This window comes from Ylistrum balloti, unplaced genomic scaffold (assembly GCF_031769215.1).
Source record: "Ylistrum balloti isolate Yb309-2 unplaced genomic scaffold, AGI_CSIRO_Ybal_v1 Utg369846, whole genome shotgun sequence".
Classification (NCBI taxonomy): domain Eukaryota; kingdom Metazoa; phylum Mollusca; class Bivalvia; order Pectinida; family Pectinidae; genus Ylistrum; species Ylistrum balloti.
This window is the reverse complement of record NW_026782001.1, coordinates 941,186-956,252: the sequence shown is the minus strand read 5'-3', so window position 1 is coordinate 956,252 and position 15,067 is coordinate 941,186. Positions and strand designations below refer to the sequence as shown.

Here is a 15,067-nt window from a genome sequence, read left to right as displayed (position 1 = left end):
GCCTCTCTCACCCCACTCAAACACCTTGTCTACCCATTTCCACTACATCACTTCTAAAGGTGTTATTTCCACCCCAGGCTGACTGACCGATTTAAAACACCCCCTCCCTACCACCATCCCCAGAGGGCCCCAGCATGAACCTATATGTAACTAGACCCTACTGCAGCCTTTTGTGGGGCCCTTCAAACTCACACCAGAAGTGCTAACTGTAACGCCTATTGGACTGTGAGATTGGTGTCCACTCCAACACTGATAACCTACATACAGTGTTGACTACTACCACACAGCTATACATCAGACTGGGGCCCTATACCCAAGTCAACAGTGTAAATAGTCAGTTTCCAGGACTATATTCTCCCTTGGGAATACATTCCCCTTGGATAAAGGACCTGAAAGTTCACCTACTTCAGGGATTGAGGTGTACCAGTGGTACTCAGTGAGATTGACACTAATGGAGACTGTTATTGTTCTACTGAGATTTCCAGCCATACTATATATACATTAGCCTTACACGTGCACCAAATCCCATAGGACTAACTGTGATTTTGGATAAAGGAACTGAGGTCCCTAGAAATATACCAATTACAAGGCTTATGTTCTAATATAGACAGTTTGGTACGAAGACTATCATAAGTCTACATTGTGTTGTTTTCCTGCTATAAAGGATCATGTACAGGACCAGATCCTATGGGAGTCAGTTCTTACAGTGCTAAGTACAAAGTGGATGTTGTAGTATTTAGAGATGATAGAAGTCAAACACTGAAGTGATCCTTGGTTCTCTATCAGAGGTAGGTACACATTATAATTATATCCACGTGTAACTGTTTACACACTAGCTCACTCAACCCAAACACTACGAAGTAGTGACAACAGCAACACTTAAACCCAAACACTGCTGAGTAGTAAAAACAACAAAGTTTCAACCCAAACACTGCAGAGTACTAAAAACAGCAAAGTTTCAACCCAAACACTGCAGAGTAGTAAAAACAGCAAAGTTTCAACCCAAACACTGCAGAGTAGTGAAAACAGCAAAGTTTCAACCCAAACACTGCAGAGTAGTAAAATCAACAAGGTTTCAACCCAAACACTGCAGAGTAGTAAAATCAGCTAGGTTTCAACCTTGAAAAGTATTGAGAGTGTATTATACATACAGTATTGACAATGTATTACACATCTGATCAATTCCACCCAGACATGTCATGGTAGTGACAATGTATTACTAACACAAACACCTATCCTGTAGTATTAACAATGTATTACTGACACAAACACCTGTGGTATTGATAATTTACATCAAACAAGTACTCCTACCAAACATTAAAACTCAGTACACAGTGTAAATAATACTCTAATGAGTAGGCAATATCCTGTTGTCTAAAATAATGTCAATATATTGATCAAAATAACCTGGTGTGCTTCCTCATGTCCTGTATCTTTGAAACTGTTGAGATTTATAACATTCTAGGTGAAGATAGTGGTCTATATCGCAGATTTACCATTTTAATATTTTGTGATAATATAACCATTTAAGATTTTTAGCTTTTGTCTTTTAACTTTAAGTTTGTTTGGTGTTATTTCCTTTTTGGATCGCTGTGTGTTTTACCAGTTGATGGCCCTAATGACCTTTTATGTGTTGATGGGCCATAAGTCTGTAATGATAGTAATATTACAATGTATTATTTTTATTTTTTACATCTATAGAAATGTATTCTTTTATATGTCTATCTAACAATATCTAATACATCACTTTAGTTCTCTTTAAGCTGTTCTTTAATAATAATGAAAAACATAGATTCTAGTAAACATATTTTCCTCATCCATTTATCCTATCAAAATCTAGAAGAATGATTTGTAAAGGCAGTTTTGAAGTTGAAAGCAAATCTGCTCTGACTTTATCTGTCACATACAAGGGGGCATCTGTCTCAAAATTGAATCATTGAGAAAAACTGCTGCTAATAAGTTGAAAAAAACTGTTTTCCTTCTGCTGTCAATTAAAAACTATCTTCATTTTTTTTAATATTTCCAAGTGTGATTGTACCCTGATTATCAGACAAATCTCATTACAATATCAATCACTACCACCTAAAACCTCATCAATACATGTCAATTAGCAAAACATTTTTATTCCAATCTGATTTGTGTGTCGCTGTCTCTCATGACGATAACAAAAAATATTTTCAAGGATCAGAGACAGCTGGATATGGCACAATTATCCCTGATCTCCTACTGTTATAATCTGAACTTCCCAAATTTGTGTGCACTTGGTGAGTCTGTGGTCTGGTTGCTAGTAAACACTATCATGTTACCTTCCTATTTTTATACTAGTGGACAAAAGGGCTTCCAAACTAAAAGCAGCAATCTTTCCACCCCATGTGATATCACTAAGGAGAGTTAGCAGTATATTGTCCAGTTAACTGAATAGCAGGGTCAACACTCCACAGGTGAACAAGAACTGAGCATTAAGGTCCCAGCAAGGGGTCAGCATTCTGGTCAGTTAAGGCATGTTGGGCCTTTTTGTGTCTATCTTTTGTCAGTTTAATTCTTGGTGGGAGTGGATTTCTGTTCTAATCTAGATACTCTCCATTTGCTTACTAAAACTGTGACAAATGTTTATACATGTGTATTTGGTATAGTTCTCTGTCACAATAAACCAGTGGATTCCTCTTAGATTTAATTAAAATTGAAATTAGATTTAAACAAAATTTTCAGTCCAGAAGTAGGATATATATCAAAACTTTCAGAACTAAAAATGATCTTTTGTAATTGGCTAATGATATGCTAGGTTAATTTAAACCTGATGTTTATTACAATATAATTTATTAATTTTTTACTGTCATTTGTTTGTTGTGGAGCAGACTAAAAATAACAAATTATTGACCTTGAACTTGATGAAATTGAAACCCAATGAAATCACCTTCACCCTACCTTCCTACTTACATCAATCACTCCTGGTATCAGAGCACCGAGTTTAAAAGTTCAAAACATGACAAACAAAAACTCTCAATATTTTCTCTATTTTCAAAAAAGGGCATTTTAAGTTCTTAAAAATACAAAAATTTCATAGCTAAACTCGTTATGGATACAAAACATTTACAGAAAGTTCTGAACATCCATTTATATTTCATTTAAAAGATAGTAAAGGAAGTGTATTTGAAGAATTTACATTTAATTGACAAATGGTTTTAAAACCAAGCATTACAATCTTATCTCTGGTAGAGGTATACACTGTCACTGTTACTGCTCTTAGACACTTTTCCATGGTACATGGTGGCATACTGATTCTACAATAAGCCCAGGGGACAAACAATTTTAACTGATTCAGAGTAATGGGCTGGACTTATTACAAGGCATGTGCTTATTGCCACATTTATATGATAAATATTATTCATAAAAAACAAAATCTTTCATCAAATTTGTAGAAATACTTCATGGTGTAATCTTGGTTAGAGGAAAAACAATTAAACAGGTTTTCTATGAATGATTTATCATCAGAACTTGTTTTAATAAAACAAACAAAAATAATATTTACGCAAAATGTCTTTTGAAAGTTAAATATTACATTAGTCATAATTTTTAAGAGGTAAAGTGCCAAGATGTTATGAAATAATGCATGTTTATAGAACCTTCTAAGAGCTGATAAATAAATGAAATCCACATTCATGTGAATTCTTAAAACACATTTTTCCTCTGAGATCGTCTGCCGCCTGCAGTCTCGCTCCCATAATTAAAACAAAAGCCGTTAATGCAAAGCTGTACACATTATATTAATTAGTTAAATTCAATTCTCACCACAGAGAATTGACTGATGTTTGAGCGTATATTGTCGGAGAGGCGACGATGGGTTATCAGTCTGCGACACTTAGCACATTTCTGTCTACACGGCACCACAATGCCCATCATCACTTCTAGAATAAAAGGATTTCAAAAACCGATTTAATACATCTTAACGCCTTCAAAGCACAAAGACAGTTTATTTATGCTGTTCTATGGAGTACTCAGACAAATCTAATTCTACACAAGACTGTTACATTGGTGAGATCTACTGAAACACATCACCTGGTTTTTATTTCTTGTAAATCTTCAGATGTGTGATGCACCTTTGGTGTTTCATAACCTCTAATTGGCAGCAATACCTCGCCTACTTCTGATAATAAATTCATTTTGAGTGATAAGGTTGGTTTATCCTACAGATCTGATCCACGGTTTTTACACTGCATGCTGAATGTGATGAATATTATCATCCCCCCTAGTTTATAAGACTGATACCAACACACCAGTTAATACATAGTAACACATAAAACCTGTTCTCTAACCTACCATTTTGTATCACTTTTCAGTGAGGTGGATTCAATTAGCATACACCTTACTACATGTTCATATATGTCATTCTATTTCGATTGGATAAAAAACCACATATTTCCTCCTGTGTTGATAGCCATGATACTAACGAAAACCTCGATTAGCACAGAATGAATGAATACTTTACCACATACCAAAACAGATCTGTAGTATAACAAAGGTATGTTATCTTCACACATTTACTAACACACAGATGGTCCAGGAACTTTATCCTAAATGACCTTGGAATATGACTTATGTCGTTAATGACACTTATACAGGAATATGACTTTCAGTCACATATTAAATGACCGAGGAATTTAACCTTTTATTAGATCCTAAATGGCCCAGGAATATGACCTTCAGTAACCCGTAAATGGTCCAAGATTTTAATCTTATATTAGATCCTAAATGACCCTGGAATGTGACCTTAAGTCACCTTTAGATGTTCCAGGAATAAGACTTCTCACATCCTGTTAGACCCAGGATTATGATTTTCAGTCACCCTTTAATGATCCAGGAACATGACTTTTAGTTCCATCCTGTTAGACCCAGGAATATGACTTTCAGTCACCCTTTAATGATCCAGGAACATGACTTTTAGTTCCATCCTGTTAGACCCAGGAATATGACTTTCAGTCACCCTTTAATGATCAGGGAACATGACTTTTAGTTCCATCCTGTTAGACCCAGGAATATGACTTTCAGTCACCCTTTAATGATCCAGGAACATGACTTTTAGTTCTATCCTAAATGACCTAAGAGTATGACTTTCCATCACATCTCAGATGACCAAAGTAGCTGAGGAATCTGACCTTCAGCCGTGTCCTGAAGCAGTCTGCAATACATATATAATCTTAAAGGCAGATCCTAAATGACCTGTCACCTTAACAGTCACATCCAAATTTAAATTGTCTTTAATTAATTCATGTCACATATTAGTCACAGAAATTATGACTATGACCTCTACAGTCACACCAACATGTCCCAGTAGCATGGCCTTGAATCGCTGAATTTTTGTTACATAAATCGAGCCATGGTATAGCATTCCTATTTTATAAGAATGAAGTAATGGTTCAAGCATCAAGAATGAAATTATACAATTTAGAGCGGGAAACAAATAATTACTTAACATAATGCAGTTTTAGTACTAATTATAAAGAACAATAGAAATAAATAACTTGTTTGTAAAGTTATTAAAAACAATATAAATTAAGAAGTTATCTGACCAAATAGTTTACAGTTTTATGATGATTGGGGCAGTTATGGGCCTGGACTAGATCACTTTAATGGCCATTATTGAGTCAAAATTTGGGAAATGATTGGTTATTGTGAGAATGGACTAATAGAACTGTGACAGATCAATTAATAAGAGGATTATCACTCCCTTTGGAGATTCTTCACTAATGAGACAGATGGTGGGGTCGGACCAGTTGTCAAAGTGACAAAATTAACAAGGACATTTTGTGATGATTGAAATTATTAATCTAATTGATGTGTTATAGAAAGTGATACAAGTCTATGGGAGTATCAAAGCAATCAGTTTAATATCTATTGTTTATTTCAGAAGTTCAACGATATTCCTAGTCTTTTTGTCTGAACTATGTTGTATAAAACACGTTAGTTTGGAGCTTGTATGTATAGTTCTCAATATCATATTCTTTAGTTGTAGTCATACCTATCTCAGAACTTGTTACATACAGAAGTATGTTCATATTGCCTACTTTTTCGGAAACTCTCTTTATATATATATATATAAGTATAACACAGCATACATTTGTCCTTGTATCATATTGTTTGTTTATAACACAGACATTGTTAACAAACTTTAGCCTTTATACGATACATCTTGTAGATTTCGTCTCTGAATTTGTAAATAGTACTTTAGAACACAATTTTGATATATAATTATATAAAAACATGTAAATGGTATCTCCGTCCCAGATATATACTATACTGTAGGCCAATATTCCTTCACATGTGATTTACATCCTAAAGTACTAGTTTTGCGATAAAAAAAATTATGAAAATCAATTATCATGAATTAAGATATATAGATAACAGATAACAAAATTTAATAATGAAAACTATACTTAGTCATTATCTAGAAAGTTTTCATGGCTTCAGGTTTAAAATTATCAACGCATACAATTTAATAACATTTACCTATACCATCATCATCAAGTTGTTTACTCCTACATCTTATTGGGAAGGAGGCCATGAGTGTCGATTGAAGTATTCGATTGAAGTATTCGAGACTCATCTCAAGGTCTGGCAAGTATGTTGTTATTTGGTACCTATACAATACAAACTTTGCAGATTGAAAATGCCAAATAAATTTCTACTTATCACAGTTAAACCAGAAGAGTGTCTTCAATGCTATAGGGAATATTTGGTTTCTGTTTTTATTGGTTTTTCTCCTCGCAAACCCCAGAATAAAAATGCCAAGATTATTACTGAAATAATCTTGGATTTCCGATAAAATCTCAACATTAAACGTCTCGGTTACTTCTTACTCACAAAACTTTCATAGAAGAATTTAAATGAAGGCCTTCTTCCACATTTAAATCATACATTCTTTCGGTTTTGCCCTCCTGTATAACTGATGTAGTAAGTTACTTTGAACTTTGATATTCTGTTTCAGAATTTATTCTATGTTTCTGATCCAGATATGTATGTCATCAGATAAAATTGAGGTCAGTTACCCTTCACTCCTCCGTCATACTAATTGGTTAATTACCATCCTAGCTTTACTATTTTAATATCGTAGGATACTGATCAGATAAATACCTCTCATGATGAGGTCAAATACTGCTAATGAAAGGTCAAGAACCATTTTTTTACCTCCAACTTCTCCGACATTCTAAGGAGTCATTGACAGATTTTGCTTCACTTCTTCTGGTAACACAATCCAGCATTTGAAATATGACATCTACTGTGAAGATAAACTTTGGCTTCAATCTCTACAGTTATAATAAACAATCAAAATCAATGACATCTACCGCAAGTAAAACTAGCTCCCTGTATAAAGATTATCCACAGCCTTCTGTATGGGTTTACTCTGGCACCAGACTCCACAGCTATGCCCATAACTTAAAAAAGAGGCAGTGTATAATGACTTTATCAACAGTTTGGGCCCTGCCAGGGCCAAGCGCCTCTTTAATCCCTGAAAATAAACATACCAAGATGTACAAGATAGGTGACATAACCAGCCTAAGGAGCCCTAACAAGTGTTTAATGTTCAAAATCCAAATGTGCTGAAACTCGGCTCATTTTCACACTTAACAAATGTTTACAGATCCTTCCAATTCTGATACAGAGGAAGATAAGTACAACAAAATTGGCATGGGAATATTTTGAATTCTTTCTTTTTTTTATTCATTACCAAGAAATCCTCTTAGTTGCTCACTTGTGTTATGATACTCTGTTTTTGAATATCACAAAATACTCCTCTAAAATCATTCAATCCTATGAGCTTATCCCTCTAAATGAATTGGCAGTTATCTTGTGAAGAAATAGAGGTTCAGTGACTTTTCATGCTGGGTCTTTCCTTCCCCACTCTAAAAATTGAAATGTAATTATATCTCCGAGCTTTGTAATTATTTTGACCTCTTTGACCTTACCTCGAACCTGATCTTGGATCAGAATACAAGCAACACAACACAGACATCAGACATAATGGAAAATTATTCCCCTTCAAATGTAAAATCTATCCTTGATGTAGAGTATAACTTATATGGTATATTGAACAAGATATAAAAGTCTGTTTCTAAAAATAGGAGTGGTAAAATAAAGCCGTCAGATCCTGACTTTAGTCACACCTGAAAAACGACTCAAAGAGAAGCCAAGGTGATCAGAAACACATGGTCAGGTCAACTGTATACAATTCTGATCACTGTAATGTACCATGTGACATGTTCAAAAGTTTCTTTGAAGTTGTTTAAGTATAAGATTCTCTTATTCTATAACTGACCTTAACATGCAGGAACTGACTTTAAATATGAAGAGAGATTGACAAATACCTAATAAACATCCAAAGTCTTTTATCCAAAGAAATATGCTCCAACATACAAAAAAATAAAACATATCACCAACATCAGCAAAACTGACCTCCCTCATTTAACAGTTATCGAAATTTTGAATAAGAAAAGATCTTGACCTTGAATGTATACACAATCCAACACCAAAGTGATGCCTGTGCATTATGCTGTAGATTGCTGTAGTGTAGTGAACTATAGCAATGATATCCCTCAGGAGAATAATGAAGTGAGGCTCGATTGTATGAAAGGTCCATCAGAGACCATCATCAGTGGTGACTCACAGACAAACACAGGCACACAAACTGTACAGCCAACAAGTGTATGCATTATTGATGTCCACCAAATGTTCCTTCTATAATAAGACTTCTGGGCAGTGGTTGACAGGTTCACTAAGTGGCCACAGACACTGGTTCAGTCTGTAATTCATTATTTGGCAGAGAATGACAGAGAAATTCATACATCACACAAATACAAATCAAAATTCCTTCATTTATCAGACTTAATACTCTGGAATGCCATTTCTGGATTCTAGTACAGAAAATTACATTTAATTTTATATCTATAAATATGTAGATGATGCAGCAAATTACAAATAACAAACATTATTGAACCATTCACAAAACATGTAAATTTCAGGCAAAGTCACTTATTGAAGTTCAGTCCATTGGGACCAGAGGGCCATTGCTAAATAGAGGACACCGAGCAAATTCTTTAAAATCTGTCTTGGTGAAGAGAACTTAGTTAATTTCAAACTGCTGCATCTAACCTCCTTTTGAAGGAGGGTCAAGCCTATGACAGGGAAATACAAGTGTAACGGGTCATTATTTATTTCAATACCTCCGCTAGGAATCAAACCCGGGACCCCAGGCTTACTAGTATGACACTCAACCAATCGAGCTAAAGAGAAGTTCTCTCTAGCCGAGTGGTATATTGCGGCTAGTATTTTACCAGGGTTAGACAAGTGTTTTAAATACTTTCCCCTTAGTTAAAATAAATCGATTTCAGTAAACTAAATCAGGCTTACTAGTATGACACTCAACCAATCGGGTTCTCTCTAGACAAGTGTTTTAAATACTTTCCCCTTAGTTAAAATAAATCGATTTCAGTAAACTAAATCAGGAGAGTGATGCAAGCCCTATGGGCCTCTTGTTTTACATGGTGGCATGTTCTTGGTCTTGAACTTTGAAACTAGACCCAACCACATTATAATGTATAAATAAGTGAGTGTACAAGACCTATAACTATCAATTAACAAATCTACCATTTTCTTTTGATAAATTCTTAGGATCTCACCTCTAACCATATACCAATACAATAAGTAGTTAATGTCCAGCAGGACAATTGTAAACATGCCCTGCTGAATTGTAAAGTATCAGTTTCACATATCATAAGGGAAACATACAAAAGTATTACAACACTTTTGGTTTTAAGAACAATTAAATTAGAGAGCTAAATTTTACTACTATCGTCAAAAAACATCTTTCATCCTATAGTTCTTTAAATTCAGAAACAGAATAAAACACAGTTACATTTCTGAATTTAAGCAAAATTAAATCTAGAAGGCCATATTTTTTATGCTATCTTCAAAAAGCATCCTTGATCTAGCTTTTCTTTGAACTTTGACCTTTGATAAGACAAAGCCCAGCCTGCAGTGACACAAGTCTGGAGATTAGTGCCAGTCCCATCTATTCAGTATCAGTGGAAAGGTGCCTAGAGAACAGACAGCTACATGGTGCCCCCTGCTTTTGCACATTACATCCAATTTGTCCCAGTTTATTGAATCACCTTTCATGTAAATGGACCAGATGTAACACTTAGGAGTTTTGTATGCCTGTCTGCCAGAGCCAGGGCCTATTACAGGGCAAGGAGAGGGCTCCTGGGTTTAATATAACTCTACATATACATGTACCTCTGGGTCAGCTCAATAAGAGAATAAAGGATTCAAAAGAAAAAGTAGGGTTATAAGCTCAATAGCATTATTCGATATGGCTCACAGATGTAATATTAAACCTCTAGATAAGCCTGGTTTAATATTCTACCTCTAGTAAGCTCAATAGGTAATTGGATCTCTAAGCAAGCTCCAAATAAGAAGAAAGCTCCTAGAATGAAGCTAATAACTCAAATAAATGTTTGATACTGTAACTCAATATAATCCAGGTAGGAAAAGACTAAAAGGGTTGGTATTGTATCTCAATCAAATCAAAATAGGAAAGGAATTAGAAGTTTGATACTGTAACTAAATACAATCCTGGTAGAAAAAACTCAAATATTTGGTTCTGTAACTCAATACTATCCAGGTAGGAAAGGACTCAAAGGTTTGATACTGTAACTCAATACAATCCAGGTAGGAAAGGACTCAAAGGTTTGATACTGTAACTCAATACAATCCAGGTAGGAAAGGACTCAAAGGTTTGATACTGTAACTCAATACAATCCAGGTAGGAAAGGACTCAAAGGTTTGATACTGTAACTCAATACAATCCAGGTAGGAAAGGACTCAAAGGTTTGATACTGTAACTCAATACAATCCAGGTAGGAAAGGACTCAAAGGTTTGATACTGTAACTCAATACAATTCAGGTAGGAAAGGACTCAAAGGTTTGATACTGTAACTCAATACAATCCAGGTAGGAAAGGACTCAAAGGTTTGATACTGTAACTCAATACAATCCAGGTAGGAAAGGACTCAAAGGTTTGATACTGTAACTCAATACATTAGACTTCTTGGTTAAGTAGTGACTCAAGGTAATCAAGATAGGCAAAAGACATTAAGGCTTGATAATTCACTAATAGGAAAGGAAAGGCAAGAGCTCCATTGCTCAAGTCAAGCATAATTAGAAAGATAGGACCTAAAAGTTCAAGGTCAATCAGGACAATACCTTAGTAGGGATATTGGCCTTCATGATCTAGTGAACCCACAGAAAATGCTCTACAGAATTTTTATATAGCCCCAGAAGATTGTGTACTTATGTCAAGTCCTGTATTCTCTGGCACAGAGGAACATACAGTGAGAGAATGTAACAAACTCTGTGAATATTTAGCATCTCCTAATTGCAAATGTATAGTATCTCTGTACTCGAAAACCCTGTAGCACAGTAATCTATTGCATTCCATCATGGGTTATCCCTCCATTAGATTCCGTAATGCATCCTGTCAACAATAATTGACCAATTCTGTCTTTTTGTGATAATTTGATCCAAGGATATTGTGATTTAGGTAACAGTCTACATCCCTTCCTGCTGCTTTCATTACATGTTTTCACACCCACGACATAGTTAAATATATATACTGACGGGACTGACATGTATGTCTGTACCCATCCACAACTCTACACTATACACAGGTGTATCATGAGCTAGGTATTAATCCACAGCCTAACAGTAATTTATTTACGTCGATGTATATATCTTGCTCTGCACCTCTTGTCACTAATCAACTTTTAATGTTGCTTCTTCCAAATGTCATACACTGTCAATAGTGAATTTTTTTTTTATTTTTTAGCAAATTTGAAGTACAGTAAATCTGTTTGAATTATACAAAAAGTAAATTACTGGTCTGAGGGATGTAGGCAGTGGGGGGGGTGGGGTTTACTGCAATGCATGTTAATCGACTGTTAGAATCACAAGTTTTACTTGGATCTTCATTACATTGGATTCTGTGATGAAACCAACCCATATTGGCGGAAGTTAATGACAACATATCTTAATATGCTTAATGTTTGTTAAAATCTTCATGAATCTTGCAATCTTATTGAGATAGTCTTGAATGATTACTTAATCGAAATGTGAAGTGAAACAATGTTGTTCTTTGACAAAACAAATGGCAACATCCCGTGGTCCATATATATTTACCTATGGCTTAGGTTGTAATACAGAGTTGGGACCTTAGTTGTATCAGCTGGCACACGCATGATGTTATGGCAAGATGTGAAAGAAATGACACCACACATCAGTGCTAATTAAGGGACATGGATGTGTATAATTTGGTGCTATCAATTGCTTACAATGGTCATTTACAACCTGCTACGCAGTGTTTAACCTCACTGTAAATAGTGACCACATGGAGTGATAAATACATACACCAATGCCTTTATCCTTGGTTAAATGTGAGATCTCCTGATAAATAGGAACAAACTGAAATATAAGTGAAACAAACTAGATAGGGTGTAAACTATCACTAGACAGAAAATTACTGTTTTTATTGATAAATAGATACTAAATCATGTGTTCAAACTACCCGCCTATCTGAACTGACTGGAAGTTTACCAAAATTAATCCAACTAACCAATCCCAGTGGGATCTTGGCGCCATTATCGTTGACCACTATTGGTTTTACACAAGTTAGACATTTGTTCTTTTTTTCCATTTCTTTGGTATTTTGCTGTATTGACAGTTGAAACAGTTATGTAGTTGTCCTTCAACAAGGAAAACTTTGTATTACATTCACAAACACCAATCATCCTATGTCAAAAACAAGATGGCTGTCTGTGGGCTACATTTTGCCACAAAACTTACAAAAGAAACTTCTATCAAGTGTTTCCCTAGAAATTTCATATTTCTTATCTGTCTGAAAAGTGAATAAGCAAGGGCAAAAACATTCATGTGAAATATTAGAAAAATCCATTTCCAACTTTCAAGAAATATTAAAGCAACTGAAAGATGATTGCCAATGTAAGCTTTTCCAGGCCAGTTCACCACTGAACAAGAACATGTACAAGGAACAAGGGACAAATTAATACTAAGTGCACACTTGAAATTTAAGATCCATCTCGTACAATCAATAACAAGAGCTGTTAAAGGGTAGATGCTAGATGGACAAAAGCCAATTTAAATAGTCCATTGTGTGATGATGGTAGACCATTAAAACACATTTTTGATATACATACTAAAGCATGACACATAATACCAATCTCCTTTGGGAAATTGAAAGCACTCCAAAGTAATAGACATTAATAGTAGGTATGGTGTATATACAATAGATTTCCTACATAAATGTCCACTTCCATTGATTTTAAAACAACTGCTGTGCTGTACAGGATGGTTATCTGTATCTGACACATGTAATAACACTCCACCATTATCACAAATTGCATGCATCCTCCATCACGAAGCATGAGTTAACACTTATTGACAATATATCTCTAGGATCTGTAAACATACCTTTGGTAATGAATTGAGTGCTGATTAACCATGCAAGGCAATATCAGTATCAAAGAATGTCTATTAGAATATTACGTTTTGTGAGATAAATATAAAAAAAAATTGAAAATGTTTTCAAGACATGACCTTTCTCCTATGTAAATGCAATTTTGATCATATGTAGAATTTGTTGTTAACGATACGATTTTGTAAATAAAAATCAAAGTCTATGGAGAGGTTAATAAGACACGACACGGATTCAGAAACAGACACTACAGGATGGGAGGGACAGACAAGCATCATTAAAAACATTATAGGACAAAAATACATAAAGTATAAATGCACAAAATTTGATATCTAAACTAGCCTGAATGAATTGAATGATGTGAAAGGATAATAATGGGAAAGTCAAACAAAACATATCCTTACATTTCCTTCCATTTAATGATAATGTACTTTACCAGTCAGTCTAACTAATTGTTTTATTTCACCCAGCACTGTACATCACGGAGGGTGGTTTGAACAATCTGTCACTTGAATTTACAATTTACAACTGGCTGTGCGTTTTATAGCTATTAAACAATACCATACCCTCACATTGTCTTTTACACGACAACAGTAAAACCCATGATATTATATTTCTGCATCCTGACACTTGAACAGTTTAATTTTGTCTGGAGACAGATCATTCCAATATTAAACCAGTCACGAACCACTGCTGGTTTGCTAATAAAACACACTACATTATATTTCTAATTCCAGAAATTTCACAGATTAACTTTATTTCTGTATCAATGCCATAAATCTTGGACTGGTTGGTTAATTTTTTTCTGTGGAATCTTTGCCAATAAATCCATGGAGTGAATTTGTCCGATAAAAAAAGATTGCGCCTTGGCATTGGGTATGTCCAGGGTCTGAACTGGCATGAGCTTTATAATGAGTCATAGATCGGGACACAATTTAGACAGCTGCACATGCACATGAACAAAGGAATTACTCTCATAAATAATTCAGATATCAAGCCATCGGAAAGAATGGGGCTCCCTGGGATACATTTAGAGGGGGTGATTCCTAGAACCACGGGAGTTCCAAAACCATAGGAGGACTAAAAAGTAGAGAAAATGATGCTTGTGTGCAAATGTATTGTTCCTGCCAAGAGAGCAAGCAACCCTCATATCTCAAAGAAAATTGCCAAATTTATATGCAAATTGTAAATTCAATATGGGTTTTGAGTTGGCGCATCACAAACCTAATTTGTAGTGTGTCTGGGTAAATCTGTCTGTGTTGGCGACATAAAAACTTAGTCTTGTTGGAAGTTGAGAGCACGAACACCGTACAAACTTACTAATAAATAATTTATGACACAAATTTCAGATGCTGTGTCTGTGATGTAACAAAATACCAGCCACAATTTTCAGGAATTAAAAGACATCATTGAATAACAGTATGATTTCATCTGTCATGCACCAGAAAGATCCAAGATAGTACAATACGGAAAAGAAACCCTAGACATTTTCCATTATCCATAAGTAGATTACATACACTATAAGAA

At 34.9% G+C, this 15,067-nt stretch overlaps 1 protein-coding gene across 1 annotated transcript in view; it reads left to right on the top strand.

Annotated features, from left to right (window-relative positions):
- The first annotated feature begins 245 nt into the window (after positions 1-245).
- The window catches only part of LOC132545388 (extracellular serine/threonine protein kinase four-jointed-like), a 73,718-nt gene continuing 58,896 nt past the window's right edge, over positions 246-15,067 (top strand). The window contains exon 1 of the mRNA XM_060209069.1: positions 246-788. The gene's annotated coding sequence lies outside the window, so the exon portion shown is untranslated. The remainder of the gene's footprint in view (positions 789-15,067) is intronic.